Source organism: Schistocerca nitens, chromosome 7, assembly GCF_023898315.1.
Source record: "Schistocerca nitens isolate TAMUIC-IGC-003100 chromosome 7, iqSchNite1.1, whole genome shotgun sequence".
In the NCBI taxonomy this organism is placed as follows: domain Eukaryota; kingdom Metazoa; phylum Arthropoda; class Insecta; order Orthoptera; family Acrididae; genus Schistocerca; species Schistocerca nitens.
In genome coordinates this window covers 563,787,216-563,804,497 of record NC_064620.1, presented here as the reverse complement: position 1 = coordinate 563,804,497, position 17,282 = coordinate 563,787,216, and the positions used below count along the sequence as shown (strand labels likewise).

Genomic DNA, 17,282 nt, shown 5'->3' with positions numbered 1-17,282 from the left:
TGCTACAGAATCCTTGAACATATTGTGAGTTCGAATATAATAAACTTTCTTGAGACTGGTAAGCTTATGTCCACAAATTAGCATGGTTTTTAGAGAGCATCGCTCGAGCGGAACTCAGCTTGCTGTTTTCTCACGTGTACTGAGAACTATGGATGAAAGGCAATAGGCAGATTTCGTATTTCTAGATTCCAGAAAGTATTTGACACGGCGCCCCATTGCAGGTTATTAACGAAGGCACGACAAGCGTGCGGGATAAGTTCACAGTTATGTGAGTGGCAAGAAGACTTATTAAATAATAGAACCCAGTATGTTGTCCTCGCCCGCCCGGTTAGCCGAGCGGTCCAACGCACCGCTTTCCGGAGTGGGAAGGAGCGCCTGGTCCCCGGCACGAATCCGCCCTGCAGACTTGTGTCGAGATCCGGTGAGCCGGCCAGTCTGTGGATGGTTTTTAGGCGGTTTTCCTTCTGCCTCGGATGGTTTTTAGGCGGTTTTCCTTCTGCCGGATGGTTCCCCTTATTCCGCCTCAGCTGTACTATGTCGGCGATTACTGCGCAAACAAGTTCTCCACGTACGCGGACATCACCATTACTCTACCACGACAAGCATAGGGGTTACACTCGTCTGGTGTGAGACGTTCGCTCGGGGGGGGGGGAGAGGGGGGGGGAGGGGGGGTCCACCGGGGGCCGAACCGCACAATAACTCTGGGTTCGGTGTGGGGCGGCGGAGGGGTGAAGTGGACTGCGGTAGCCGTCGTTTCTAGGTCCCCGGTACACATACATACATACATACATGTTGTCCTCGACGGCGAGTGTTCATCAGAGAAAAAGGTATCATGAGGAGTACCCCAGGGAAGTGTGATAGCACCGCTGTTCTGTATATTCATAAATGATTTGGCGGACAGAGTGGGCAGCAATCTGCGGTTGTTTGCTGATGATTCCGTGATGTACGATAAGGTGTCGAAGTTGAGTGACTGTAGTAAGATACAAGACGACTTAGACAAAATTTCCAGTCGGTCTGATGAATGGCAGCTAGTCCTAAATGTGCAAAAATGTAAGTTAATGCGGATGAGTATGAATATCAAGCCTGCAATGTTCGGATACAGTACTACTAATGTCCTGCTTGATGACACAGTCATGTCGTTTAAATATCTGGACTAACGTTGCAAAGCGATATGAGGTGGAACGATCGTATGAGAACTGTGGTCGATTTCGGTTATTTGGGAAAATTTTAGGGAAGGGTGGTTCACCTGTAAAGGAGACCGCATATAGGATGCTGGTGCGACCTATTCTTGAGTGCTGCTAGACTCGGATCCGTACCAGGTCGGATTGAAGGATGTCATCGAAGCAATTCAGAGGCGGGCTGCTAGATTTGTTAGCGGAAGGTTCGAACAACACGTAAGTGTTACGAAGATGCTTTATGAACTCAAATGGGAATCCATTGAGGGAAGGGGACGATCTTTTCGAGAAACACTATTGAGAAAATTTAGAGAATGGGCATTTGAAGCTGAGTGCGGAACGATTGTGCTGCCGCCAACATACACTGCGCGTAAGAACGACGAAGATAAGATATGAGAAATTAGAGCTCATACGGATGTATATATACAGTCGTCTTCCCTCTCTCTATTTGTAAGTAGAAAAGGAAAGGAAACAACAAGTAGTGGTACGGGGTACTCTCCGCCATGCGCCATACGGTGGCGTGCCTAGTATCTACAGGGTGTTTCAAAAATGACCGGTATATTTGAAACGGCAATAAAAACTAAACGAGCAGCGATAGAAATACACCGTTTGTTGCAATATGCTTGGGACAACAGTACATTTTCGGGCGGACAAACTTTCGAAATTACAGTACTTACAATTTTCAACAACAGATGGCGCTGCAAGTGATGTGAAAGATACAGAAGACAACGCAGTCTGTGGGTGTGCCATTCTGTACGTCGTCTTTCTGCTGTAAGCGTGTGCTGTTCACAACGTGCAAGTGTGCTGTAGACAACATGGTTTATTCCTTAGAACAGAGGATTTTTCTGGTGTTGGAATTCCACCGCCTAGAACACAGTGTTGTTGCAACAAGACGACGTTTTCAACGGAGGTTTAATGTACAGTAACCAAAGGACCGAAAAGCGATACAATAAAGGATCTGTTTGAAAAATTTCAATGGACTGTGAACGTGACGGATGAACGTGCTGGAAAGGTAGGGCGACCGCGTACGGCAACCACAGAGGGCAACGCGCAGCTAGTGCAGCAGGTGATCCAACAGCGGCCTCGGGTTTCCGTTCGCCGTGTTGCAGCTGCGGTCCAAATGACGCCAACGTCCACGTATCGTCTCATGCGCCAGAGTTTACACCTCTATCCATACAAAATTCAAACGCGGCAACCCTCAGCGCCGCTACCATTGCTGCACGAGAGACATTCGCTAACGATATAGTGCACAGGATTGATGACGGCGATATGCATGTGGGCAGCATTTGGTTTACTGACGAAGCTTATTTTTACCTGGACGGCTTCGTCAATAAACAGAACTGGCGCATATGGGGAACCGAAAAACCCCATGTTGCAGTCCCATCGTCCCTGCATCCTCAAAAAGTACTGGTCTGGACCGCCATTTCTTCCAAAGGAATCATTGGCCCATTTTTCAGATCCGAAACGATTACTGCATCACGCTATCTGGACATTCTTCGTGAATTTGTGGCGGTACAAACTGACTTAGACGACACTGCGAACACCTCGTGGTTTATGCAAGATGGTGCCCGGCCACATCGCACGGCCGACGTCTTTAATTTCCTGAATGAATATTTCGATGATCGTGTGATGGCTTTGGGCTATCCGAAACATACAGGAGGCGGCGTGGATTGGCCTCCCTATTCGCCAGACATGAACCCCTGTGACTTCTTTCTGTGGGGACACTTGAAAGACCAGGTGTACCGCCAGAATCCAGAAACAATTGAACAGCTGAAGCAGTACATCTCATCTGCATGTGAAGCCATTCCGCAGACACGTTGTCAAAGGTTTCGGGTAATTTCATTCGGAGACTACGCCATATTATTGCTACGCATGGTGGATATGTGGAAAATATCGTACTATAGAGTTTCCCAGACCGCAGCGCCATCTGTTGTTGAAAATTGTAACTACTGTAATTTCGAAAGTTTGTCTGCCTGAAAATGTACTGTTGTCCCAAGCATATTGCAACAAACGGTCTATTTCTATCGCTGCTCGTTTAGTTTTTATTGCCGTTTCAAATATACCGGTCATTTTTGAAACACCCTGTATGTAGATGTAGGTTGTAAAGACATAATAACCTGGCCCTTATCTCCGCAGACGTCGCAGTGATGGTGGCGACAACGGTAATGATGGGGACTCCGATGAAAACAGCCAAAGCGCGACAGGGGAGATGCGATTCGACAGCTGAAGCCTACACACAAAAGTCTAACTAGTGTAATTCTTATGCTACAGCTAGGAAGTCTACTAACTATCAAAGTCAATTACCTTCTCACAGAGGAAAAAAAATCAGCCACAGCAAAACAAATCTGACCACAGGCTGCCAGAATGAAACCTCACGAAACAAAAAAGGTTTAAAAAAATGTGGATTCGCAGACAACGTCGGTTACTGTGATACTGCCAACGTTAAATAAAGAACATGCGTTAGTCAGGTCAAAATTGTGTGTCGATCCCCTGAGCACCTGTTCACCAATATTAACTACAATGAAATTTTCTTCGCCTTTTTTCGCGTCTCTCCAAAGCTCGTTGTAAAAGCAGAATAAGCTGATGTAATATGAACTTCGAGCAAGAAATTTACTGAGAGACTCACATCATCTCCTATCTCTTATAAGCTCTGCACGGACATAATTGTCATAAAGATACGAAGATGTCATAGAAAAATGTTATTCCTTACCTCTCTGCTGTTGAATCGACACTGCTGTGAAGCTTCTTGACAGGTAAAATGTTGCGCAGCCCTGCAATGAATCCCCACCCTTGTTTTTATCGGGCAATGACTGGGCTGTCTAGAAATGATTGACGACATAATTTCGCAGGTGCATTTCATACAATGCATCTGTGCTGCTGTCCACATGACTGAGAAGCCCTTCTCTGTACCTCTATATTGCTCAGGAAAGTGGCTTAATACCAATCTAGGCTTCCTATGCAGAAAACTGAGCGCTCCATCATCATGGATAAAATTGTCGCTAAATAAAACTACAGTTACATTGAAGTGACAATAAGGGTAATGTAGCTGATGATGATAAACAGAAGGCCGAAATTCTAAACCTAGCTTTCAAAAACTCGTTTACGATAGAGAAATGCAGCACCATTCCCCCTTTCAATTATCGAACAAACGAAAGGATGGCTGACATAGTGTTTAGTGCATCTGGGATTGTAAAACAGTTAAGATCCTTAGACGCCAGGAAGGCATCTGGCTCAGATGGTATCCCCGTAAGATTTTATGTTGACTATGCTACAAATATAGCACCATTCTTATCCGTCATCTATCCGAGATCATTGGAACGGCGAAAAGTTCCACGGGACTGGAAGAAGGCCCAGGTCATAGCGATCTATAACAAGGGTAGAAAATCGGACGCATATAATTACCGGCCAATATCACTGACATCGATTTGTTGTAGAATCATGGAACATATTTTATGTTCAGACATAATGACCTTTCTAGACTCTGAGAAGCTAATCTGCAGAAACCAGCGCTCATGCGAGACACAGCTGGCCCTCTTTGTGTATGATATACAACAGACTCTAGATACCGGCTCCCAGGTTGATGCCATATTTCTCGACTTTCGAAAGGCGTTCGACTCAGTTCCGCACTGACGCTTGCTACAAAAGTGCGCGCTTACGGTCTATCCGATGACATATGCGGTTGGATAGAAAGTGTTCTTACAGACAGGGAGCAGTATCTCGTCCTGAACGGGGTGACTTCAACAGAAACAAGCGTAACTTTAGGCGTGCCCCAGGGTAGCGTAATACACTCCTGGAAATGGAAAAAAGAACACATTGACACCGGTGTGTCAGACCCACCATACTTGCTCCGGACACTGCGAGAGGGCTGTACAAGCAATGATCACACGCACGGCACAGCGGACACACCAGGAACCGCGGTGTTGGCCGTCGAATGGCGCTAGCTGCGCAACATTTGTGCACCGCCGCCGTCAGTGTCAGCCAGTTTGCCGTGGCATACGGAGCTCCATCGCAGTCTTTAACACTGGTAGCATGCCGCGACAGCGTGGACGTGAACCGTATGTGCAGTTGACGGACTTTGAGCGAGGGCGTATAGTGGGCATGCGGGAGGCCGGGTGGACGTACCGCCGAATTGCTCAACACGTGGGGCGTGAGGTCTCCACAGTACATCGATGTTGTCGCCAGTGGTCGGCGGAAGGTGCACGTGCCCGTCGACCTGGGACCGGACCGCAGCGACGCACGGATGCACGCCAAGACCGTAGGATCCTACGCAGTGCCGTAGGGGACCGCACCGCCACTTCCCAGCAAATTAGGGACACTGTTTCTCCTGGGGTATCGGCGAGGATCATTCGCAACCGTCTCCATGAAGCTGGGCTACGGTCCCGCACACCGTTAGGCCGTCTTCCGCTCACGCCCCAACATCGTGCAGCCCGCCTCCAGTGGTGTCGCGACAGGCGTGAATGGAGGGACGAATGGAGACGTGTCGTCTTCAGCGATGAGAGTCGCTTCTGCCTTGGTGCCAATGATGGTCGTATGCGTGTTTGGCGCCGTGCAGGTGAGCGCCACAATCAGGACTGCATACGACCGAGGCACACAGGGCCAACACCCGGCATCATGGTGTGGGGAGCGATCTCCTACACTGGCCGTACACCACTGGTGATCGTCGAGGGGACACTGAATAGTGCACGGTACATCCAAACCGTCATCGAACCCATCGTTCTACCATTCCTAGACCGGCAAGGGAACTTGCTGTTCCAACAGGACAATGCACGTCTGCATGTATCCCGTGCCACCCAACGTGCTCTAGAAGGTGTAAGTCAACTACCCTGGCCAGCAAGATCTCCGGATCTGTCCCCCATTGAGCATGGTTGGGACTGGATGAAGCGTCGTCTCACGCGGTCTGCACGTCCAGCACGAACGCTGGTCCAACTGAGGCGCCAGGTGGAAATGGCATGGCAAGCCGTTCCACAGGACTACATCCAGCATCTCTACGATCGTCTCCATGGGAGAATAGCAGCGTGCATTGCTGCGAAAGGTGGATATACACTGTACTAGTGCCGACATTGTGCATGCTCTGTTGCCTGTGTCTATGTGCCTGTGGTTCTGTCAGTGTGATCATGTGATGTGTCTGACCCCAGGAATGTGTCAATAAAGTTTCCCCTTCCTGGGACAATGGATTCACGGTGTTCTTATTTCAATTTCCAGGAGTGTATGACTTTGGCGCGAATTGTGCCCTCCGCTACACACCGCTTGGTATTTAGCGGAGTATATATGTAGATGTAGATGTAGGTACATGTAGATGTAGATGCAGAAGTGATATCAGTTGCATATTCTATTCTGCAGATCGTGAACGCATAAATGTATCTCAAATACTTCTGGAAAATCAAGGTTTATCTTCACTATTACAACCACTTGTTGTTATTGAACATCATCAGCCACAAGGGCTTCTTTAACACAGCATCTGTGTGGACAGACACGTGACGTCCCATCCCAATCTACGTTATGTCAAAAACACGATCTGGACACCGGAACTCAACACAAAAAGTTTAAACACTGATCAGAAGATCCATTGTCTTGGTAACGTAATTGTAATCAGCACTGAATCTGTGGAGACAATTGTTCATAGTTAACCTTCTGAACCACGACTCCTACGCCGACATTGTTGTCATTATTGGCATTGTCGCAGCAACAGACAAATCCACAAGTTTGTATTTTGGATACGATGTCATTAAATGGCTGAAAAGATCACTAGCTCACCCAGTTCCAGTTCAGGTCACCTGTCTAACGGCTTACGGGGAGAAAAAACTGATTTTCAGTACTTGATAGAATTATTAACCGAATTTTAAAGTTTTAGAAAGCTGTCATAACCAATTTACTGAGAGGTGTCATCTTACTTTAAAGGTTTAATACTTATAGTGTTAAATCTTTTAAAGTAAGATAAGTCAAGTATTGAAGTTAGAAACTGTGCATACGCCTTGAGACAGTGTAAAACACACACACACACACACACACACACACTGAGCACAGTTTACTTATACTCCAGGTTTTGAGAATGACAGCACTTGGCCTCTTCGAACTAATTATATGTGTACATAATTTCACACCTCTAGAAAACTTTTACTCCCCGATTTCCCCCACGAAATAATCGAAGGAAAAGAGTTCTTTCCTTACCACATTTTCGCTGTTCACATAGTAAGATTTCAGCATCTGTTACAACGTTTTAATTTATTACTTTTTCTCTTCTAGCTCCATTTGCTACACATTTTGCAGACGCTACCCGCATATACTACTACATCTACTTGCAAACTTATATTATTGTACGACACATAGTTCAAGAAATATGCCAGCCTAAAAATTGAGCTGCGTCAAAAACTAGTTGTTTTATGCAAGGGAAATTGGTGCTTTTAGTAATCAGGGATGGGGGATTTACTGGTACTGCTCTTCTGAACAATCTTTAAATACTGTGTATTGAGTTCTGTTGTCCAGTTCATGTTTCTGACGTTATGTACACTGAGACGGACGTCACACATGTTCTGTTATTGACAAACTACTTGTGCCTGATGATGTCATGTAACAGCCGAAACAGATAGCAATAGTAGAGGTTTTCGCAGCAGCTGACGGTGGTGGAGCATCATTTCTGACAAATACCCGAAAGAGTGAGGTGCCACCTGTTGTAAACATTTCTCTCCTTATTGGAAAGTTAGGCTAGGCTGCGGCAAGCTGACACCTTTACCCGCCAGATCTATGATGCGTCTGTAGTAACCACACTGTAGAACGGACGCAAAATTCCAACCTTATTTCCTCTCGACGACGAGAACCCGCGGAGGTAGAACAAAGTGCCCTCTGACGCGCCTGACGAATGGGACATTCTATTCCGATCCTGAGTGAACACTAAGCGTTCCTCAGTCTACAGAGCTTCTCGTGTACAGGAATGCTGCATCGAAGGTTCTGCCACCCATCACAGTCAGCACGTACGTCCATTAAGGCTACTTCACGGCCGTGGGTGGAGACGATTAACTGGGAGTGTTCGACGCAGTCGGCAGGTTGGCCTATGCAATTCCAGAATATAATGCAGAGGCTACCAGCCGTGTTCCAAACAAGGCCATGAACAATTTATTCCGTTAAATAGAAGTGGACGGAGAAGGACATAGCACTGCCTTCTGGGCGGAACCTCGCACTGACCAAAAGGAGAAGTTACTGCCTTTAGTACTGCTATGTGTAACCTATTCGTCTTTTCGTAAAAGTTCTCTCTGTTTCGACGAATTAGCTCTTTTCTTTTGCTGGATGCCTGTGATGAGTCATGGCATATTATCAGTAAATATAAATCCGTCAATAAGTAGGTTACAGCTAAACTTTTCCTGCTCTGTCTCCTAATCATTACTGTTGCCTTTAGTTCTTGATAAGATATTTCTTTCCCGGGAGTTGGAAATAATGTATAAAATGACTTTAAAAAATGAAAAAAATGAAAGCAATACTATGCAATGAGAAGATGGAGTAGATGATGTGATGGTTGATATGATAATGCGAAAGTCGAAATCGGCACTTCGAGTGGAAATTTCCTCAGTATTATTGAGATCTTAGGGAAAGTAAGACATGAGAACAGTACTCCACCTGGAGCGCAAGATATGTTCAAAAAATGGTTCAAATGGCTCTGAGCACTATGGGACTTAACATCTATGGTCATCAGTCCCCTAGAACTTAGAACTATTTAAACCTAACTAACCTAAGGACATCACACAACACCCAGTCATCACGAGGCAGAGAAAATCCCTGACCCCGCCGGGAATCGAACCCGGGAACCCGGGCGTGGGAAGCGAGAACGCTACCGCTGCAAGATATGTGACACAGGGAACGTACCCTTTGACTTCAAGAAGAATGTAATTATTCCAGTTCTAAAGAAGACGGGCACTGACAGGTATGGTTGTTGCTGAAGAGTAAGTTTAATAAGTTATTGGTTGCAAAACACCGACACAAATTATTTTCAGAAGGACGGAGAAACTGATACAGGCCGACATAGGAGAATATAAATTTGCGTTCCGGAGAAAAATAGAAACACACTAAGCAATACTGATCTCAGGACTTATTTTAGATGATTTACCAAAGAAAGGCAGAGCCACATTTATGGCAGCTGTTCAGGGAACGAAAGACTGCAACTTGCAAAGGATCCAGAGTGTAGTCATAACACCGAAGGACGTAAAATGAAGGCACTGGCTGAGAAGGGAGTGAAACAGGGCTGCTACCTATCCCCGCGTTACGCAGTCTGTACGTAGAGCGAGCAGTAAAGAAAATCAAGGAGAAATTTTGAGAAAGGAGTTCAGGTAGAATAAATAAAAACTTTGAGGTTTGCATATGACATTGTAGTTACGTCAGACACGGCAAAATACTTGGAGGATCATTTGTACGGAATGGACAGTGTCTCGAGCAGAGTTCACAAAATAAACTCCTACAAAACGAAAACAAGAATATTGAAGCGTAATTGGTTTGTCAGAAAATGCTGACGGAATTTGATTAGGAAAGGAGGCACTATAATCAATAGATTGCTGTTTGCATAGCGAAGAGGGTGCTGTTTGCTGAAGCAAAGATGATATGAAATGCATAGTGGCATTGCAAGAAAAGCGTTTCTGGAAGAAAGAGAAATACGTTGTCATCGAGCAAAGATTTAAATGTTATTTTTTTTCTGGGACTTTTTGTCTGGGATATAGTCTTAAAAGTACGTGGAAATTTTTTTTAGACACGAGCGTATTCGTCTATTTTGTTCTCCGATAAGAGAACTTCTTTGCTGGTTTCTTTCTTTTTCCTGCTAGAGCAGGATTTATCAAGCATATGAAAATATCTTTACGGGTCAGTAATATTTTGATAGTCTACTTATGTGAAACTGAAATAGAGCAAAACTAATTTTACACCTCAGACCCGATTTTACGTGCACTAAAATTTTGAATATGCCTCAGTACTACAACATGGGGTTCCCAGAACACTTATGATGATAACGGAAACATTTTACAAAATATTTCTCCGTCATTTTATAAGATACATTTTCGCCTCACACCGGATTTTACGTGCGTGTTTCACGTGTACAAGAAGGGTAACCTCTGTATCTCGGACAAAGATATAAATAAAATTCTCAGAGTTGTTCGAGATCGGGATCTTTGGAATGTATTGCCAGAATTTCAGCTGTTTGCTGTGCATAAACAACATAGTATCACCGGCTCGGCTTTGATACCCAAAAACCATGTTTTTGTAGTGTTTCTCGATAATGGATAAATATTTTTGATAACGGGAAAATGGGACTTCTAGATAAATTCCTAGAGAAGGAATCGTTAAAATGTGATCAATTTGCTGCGGTTAGTTGCTTAGGTATCTGCTACTGACGGGGAAATAAATAGTGAAAAACGCCTTTTTCAGGATTTTTCCGGAACTGCCCATAAATTAAATGGTGCCTCCGTGAGCCCCTTCAGGCGAACCGTAGATGACATCAAATGCAAAAAGGACCAAACGATTTGCTCCATTTGCCTAAGCAACAGGAAGTATGTAATATTTATATTTTGATACTAAGGCTATCCTTTTTGGTATACAAGTGGTCCCTATTCCAAGGGCTATCCACAGTACTTCATAATGCCTTTCTGTCACCAGTAGAACCTGACTATTGAGTCTCGGAAATGTTTCCTTTTTACGCACGGCGTTTTGGAACACATTTGTAGCGCATGCTGTCGCATGTGTACCGATTCTCAGGAAATATCATTGTGGAATTGTATGCAAGAAGTTGCTAGCTTATGACCAGTTTCGGACCGTGTAGTAATACATCCGGGTAAGCCTGTCGGCTATTGTTACATATGGAAAATTACTTTCTTTACAGGCGACCGAGTTTGCAGTACATATATTGAAAAACTCGTGGTTTTTTCCGTGTGAAGTACCGCAAGAACTAAACTTCATTGCGCTAACTTTTATGAAATTAATGTGATTCCACACCGAATACCACAGCAAAAATTGCAGTCGCACTACATTCCAAAGCGTCTGATCACGTACAAAGGGGTTACAACCTCACGATGTCCTTAGAATAGGGTGAATTATCAGAACACCGTCAAGTCATCTTCGACCGCGAAATGTGTGTCACTCCACCCTGCAAACCAAGGGATAGTTTCATTGCCGCCCTTTATGCCACATCCTGAGGGTTCGATTCAGAGAGACTGTGTGTCTCGAATGTTCCCCTCAGCCACTCGTAAGAGAACCGCGTGATTATCACACTAGGTGGCTCGGTTATGACCTCCATAGCAGAGTCGTCGAAAGGTGAAATGTGGGTAAGAGGGGGCCTAACGATCTACCCATCGTGTGATACATCCACGATGGCATTGGGTAGAATTGTGGTGAAATTCGGTGCCAGTGTGACATCATTAACACGATGTCACATGAACTTCTGAGTTTGGCCTTTTTTTCTCATTTGCAGACACATTGCTGTCTGAAGCATTGCCGAGTCTGGGGGTGATATTGCAGGATGCCACGTTTTTTCTCCATTACAGAGGAAAGTTTAAGGCACCTTTGAGTCTACTTTCAAACTTACATGTCGCCGTGGGAGATACTTACAGGGTTTCGAAAACGTGTTTTTTTTTTCGTACTGTACTTTGTTGTGACGTTAGACTCCCTTCTTTTAGTCACTTTGTGCCACAAAATTCTTTCTCCAGTTAGATTCAGTACCTCCTCATTTGTTAGTCAGTCTTCAGGTTTTTCTGTAGCACCACATTTCAAAGGCTTCTACTCTCTTCTTGTTTGAACTGTTTATCAGCCACGTTTCACTTCTCCACATCCTACACAGCGTCCGCCCCCGGTAGTTGAGTGGTCAGTGCGACAAAATGTCCATCCTAAGGGCCACGGTTCGATTCCTGGCTGGCTTGGAGATTTTCTCCGCTCATGGACTGGCTGTTGTGTTGTCCTAATCATCATCATTTCATCCCCACTGACGCGTCAAATCGAAAATCTTGCACCCGACGAACGGTCTACCTGACGGGAGGCCCTAGTCACACGGCATTTTTTATCCTACACTGCAGGCAAATACCTTTAGAAAAGACTGCCTAACACTTAACTACGTATGCGATTTAACAAGTTCCTCTTCCTCAGAAATTTTTTTCTTCTTACTGCGAATACATTGTTTATATCTTTTCTGATTCGAGTGTCATCAATAATTTTGTTGCACAAACAGCAAACTTCATCTACTGCTTAGTACTGCCTGACTACCTAATTCGCTCAGCATTGCATGATTACATTCGACTACATTCCATTATCCTTGTTTTACTTTTGTTGATGTTCATCTTACAATCTTTTCAGGACACTGTCCCTTCTGTTCAGTTGCTCTTCCAAGTCACTTGCCCTCTCCGACACAATTACAATATCATCGGAAATCTCGAAGTTTCGATTTCTTCTCCCTGAACTTTAAACTCTTTTCCAAATTTTTCCTTAGTTTCCTTTACTGCTTTTGAACGTACAGACTGACAAGGGAACCTCCCCATTGCACCCCCTTCAGATTTAGTTATAAGTTGGCACAGTGGATAGGTCTTGAAAAACTGAACACAGATCAATCGAGAAAACAGGAAGAAGTTGTGTGGAACTATGAAAAAAATAAGCAAAATATACAAACTGAGTAGTCCATGCGCAAGATAGGCAACATCAAGGAGAGCGTGAGCTACGGAGCGCTGTGGTCCCGTGGTTAGCGTGAGCAGCTGCAGAACGAGAGTTCCTTGGTTCAAGTCTTCCCTCGAGTGAGAAGTTTATATTCTTTATTTTCGCAAAGTTATGATCTGACCGTTCGTTCATTGACGTCTCTGTTCACTGTAATAAGTTTAGTGTCTGTGTTTTGCGACCGCACCGCAAAATCGTGTGATTGTTATTGAAGTCGCGAGCTATATTTGCTGGATTCATATTGCCCACGGAATACATCTCACGTATTTAATGCACTCTAGTCCAAAGTAGCGAACAGTCAACTGCCAGCCAGGGAGTCTCGTTAGCAGGAACACTCTCTCTTCCGTGCGCAGTAGTCGACTGACGTGTGTTTCGATGTTTGTATAGGTGTAGCGTCCCCATACTACGGCGCAGTTACATCGCATCGGACGGACAGATAATAATTGTCTAAAAATAAAAAATTAAACTTTTCGGTCGAGGCAAGACTTGAACCAAGGACCTCTCGTTCCGCAGCTGCTCACGCTAACCACGGGACCGCGGTGCTCCTGAGCTCGCACTATCCTTGATATTGCATATCTTGCGCATGGACTACTCAGTTTTTATATTTTGCTTATTTTTTTCATAGTTCCACACAACTTCTTCCTGTCTTCTCGATTGATCTGTGTTCAACTTTTCAAGGCCTATCCACTGTGCCAACTTATAACTAAATCTGAGGGGGGTGCGATGGGGAGGTTCCCTTGTGAGTAACATCGGGGAAAGACTAGAACCCTGTCTCTCTCCCTTCTCGATTACTGATTCCCTTTCATGTCTGGTTTCTGTGTAAGCTGCTGCTAATCTTTCGCTCTCTGTATTTATTCTTGCTCGTTCGTTTAACCCGTGAGTACACACGAATGTGGCCTGTGAGACCAATGAGAATATTTTCACATTAATACAATGGCCGAGAATTACTTCCAGGAAGCTATCTCCTCAGTACCTCTAAGTGATCGTTATAGGAATAGTTTGGTATGGTGTATCTGGTACTTTAAGAACAGCACTTGCGGCTAGGTCGGCAACAAACAGTTCTAGGGCGTCACCAACCAGTTGCGTACACTGGTGTCAGTTTATTGTCAGCTCCGCTACGCTTAGGTTATTCCCGTACGCGCTTATATGCAGTACTGTTTTTTGTTGTTGTTGTTGTTGTGTTTTGTTTTTTAGTCTTAGAACAGATATTTTCTTGCTTGATATCATATTTTAGTATCTCGTAAGTATTGTAACTTCATCATGACATATCTTTCGAGGTTGAAGAGGAGTGAATTAGGTGTCGCTGTTATTTTCAACGCAAATAAGAAAGAACAACTGTGAAGTAGATAAGTCTTGAGGCAGCTTTCTTTTGCGCTTCTGCAAGACCACCTTCAGCAAAGGACAACGTCAAAAACTCTGCCAGAAAAGGTAGCTGAAAGAATTGGAGGGTTTTGTGGAGTGAAAAGCTCTGAAGTGGAATCAACTACGAGCTCACGAGGACGGTGTGTGGACTGCAAAAGCAAAAACAGAAAAATTAGATATGTAAGTAACAACTGCAAGTGAACATTCTGTTACTATGCGCCAAGAGTGCATCGAAAAAATGTCCCACTGAATATGTGTATTATTTTGATACCAGCTCATTTATAGGGATCTCTATTTTGTATAAATGCTTTTTGACCAAAATACACTCCTGGAAATTGAAATAAGAACACCGTGAATTCATTGTCCCAGGAAGGGGAAACTTTATTGACACATTCCTGGGGTCAGATACATCACATGATCACACTGACAGAACCACAGGCACATAGACACAGGCAACAGAGCATGCACAATGTCGGCACTAGTACAGTGTATATCCACCTTTCGCAGCAATGCAGGCTGCTATTCTCCCATGGAGACGATCGTAGAGATGCTGGATGTAGTCCTGTGGAACGGCTTGCCATGCCATTTCCACCTGGCGCCTCAGTTGGACCAGCGTTCGTGCCGGACGTGCAGACCGCGTGAGACGACGCTTCATCCAGTCCCAAACATGCTCAATGGGGGACAGATCCGGAGATATTGCTGGCCAGGGTAGTTGACTTACACCTTCTAGAGCACGTTGGGTGGCACGGGATACATGCGGACGTGCATTGTCCTGTTGGAACAGCAAGTTCCCTTGCCGGTCTAGGAATGGTAGAACGATGGGTTCGATGACGGTTTGGATGTACCGTGCACTATTCAGTGTCCCCTCGACGATCACCAGTGGTGTACGGCCAGTGTAGGAGATCGCTCCCCACACCATGATGCCGGGTGTTGGCCCTGTGTGCCTCGGTCGTATGCAGTCCTGATTGTGGCGCTCACCTGCACGGCGCCAAACACGCATACGACCATCATTGGCACCAGGGCAGAAGCGACTCTCATCGCTGAAGACGACACGCCTCCATTAGTCCCTCCATTCACGCCTGTCGCGACACCACTGGAGGCGGGCTGCACGATGTTGGGGCGTGAGCGGAAGACGGCCTAACGGTGTGCGGGACCGTAGCCCAGCTTCATGGAGACGGTTGCGAATGGTCCTCGCCGATACCCCAGGAGCAACAGTGTCCCTAATTTGCTGGGAAGTGGCGGTGCGGTCCCCTACGGCACTGCGTAGGATCCTACGGTCTTGGCGTGCATCCGTGCGTCGCTGCGGTCCGGTCCCAGGTCGACGGGCACGTGCACCTTCCGCCGACCACTGGCGACAACATCGATGTACTGTGGAGACCTCACGCCCCACGTGTTGAGCAATTCGGCGATACGTCCACCCGGCCTCCCGCATGCCCACTATACGCCCTCGCTCAAAGTCCGTCAACTGCACATACGGTTCACGTCCACGCTGTCGCGGCATGCTACCAGTGTTAAAGACTGCGATGGAGCTCCGTATGCCACGGCAAACTGGCTGACACTGACGGCGGCGGTGCACAAATGCTGCGCAGCTAGCGCCATTCGACGGCCAACACCGCGGTTCCTGGTGTGTCCGCTGTGCCGTGCGTGTGATCATTGCTTGTACAGCCCTCTCGCAGTGTCAGGAGCAAGTATGGTGGGTCTGACACACCGGTGTCAATGTGTTCTTTTTTCCATTTCCAGGAGTGTATAATTTTTTTCTTTCACACAAGTATATATAAGTGATTGGTAATTATACTACCCCATTTCCAACACTTCCCTCCATTGCATACAACAATACGAATTAAAAGCGATGGAAACTGTAAGGGCATGTGGGACCAGTCGCGTGTACTGATGTAGAGATTCCAGGTGCATGGACCGTTGGCTTAAAATACAGGATGAAATAAAATCGGTTTGCGTTAGGACGTTCAAACTACACGGTTGATCGCTGGACATGGTGGGAATTAGTATGCGCAAGTGCATACGCCATTTGCACGTGAAAAGGTAACGGTGCAGCGTGTCTGAGCGTATAGCGCTTATGAGGGTGTACTACGAGATCAATAACAGCCCAACCACGACCAAAAGGAAGTTTTCCAACGACTTCAAGTTGAAGACAACCGGTCCAATTGTGCTAACAATCAAGAATTTGATTCGCAAATTTGAGAGAACGGGTAGTGTTCGTGATGACAGTGTTGGCAGTGTCGGTCGTCCAGAAAGGGTGAAAACGCCTAAAAACATGGAAAAGACACGCGCTGTGTTTCAAACCAGCCCCAGGAAAGCGATCAGACGAGCTGCACAACAGGTGGGAATCAACCTGGAGACCTGCATCTCTTCCCGTACAAAATTCAAACCCATCAGCCATTAAGCCTCAGAGCCGTGGAACAGCGGTTGTGTTTCGCCAGCACTATTGTCCACAGAACCGACGAACAGGACTTTGATATAAAAATGGTTTAGTCTAGCGACGAAGCCCACTATCATTTGGGTGGGTTTGTCAATAAGCAAAATTGAAACATTTGTTGGACTGAGGATCCGCATTTCGCAATCGAGAAGTCTCTTCACCCTCAATGGGTGACTTCATAGTGTGCAATATCCAGTCACGGAATAACCGTTGAGTTACTCCTTGATGGCACGGTGACTGCCGAACGGTATGTGAAGGTTTTGGAAGATGGTTTCATCCCCATTATCCAAATCGACCCTGATTTCGACAAGATGTGGTTCAAGCAAGACGGAGCTCGACCATATCGAGGCAGGAGAGTGTTTGGTATGCTAGAGGAACACTTTGTGGACACACTTTCTGGTTCTGGGGCACCCGGAGACCACTGGCATGGGCCGCGATTGGCCACCATATTCTCCGGGCTGAACACATGTGGCTCCTTTTCATGGGGCTATATTAAAGATAAGGTGTATAGCAATAATCCTATAACCAATGCCGAGCTGAAAACAGCCATTCAAGAGGTCATCGACGGTATTAATGTTCCGACACTTCAGCGGGTCATGCAGAATTTCATTATTCGTCTGCGCCACATCATCGCCAATGATGGCAGG

At 45.8% G+C, this 17,282-nt stretch overlaps 1 protein-coding gene across 1 annotated transcript in view; it reads left to right on the top strand.

The window, feature by feature from the left end:
- The window catches only part of LOC126194767 (uncharacterized), a 1,371,323-nt gene that overhangs the window by 1,318,445 nt on the left and 35,596 nt on the right, over window positions 1–17,282 (top strand). The window lies entirely within an intron of this gene.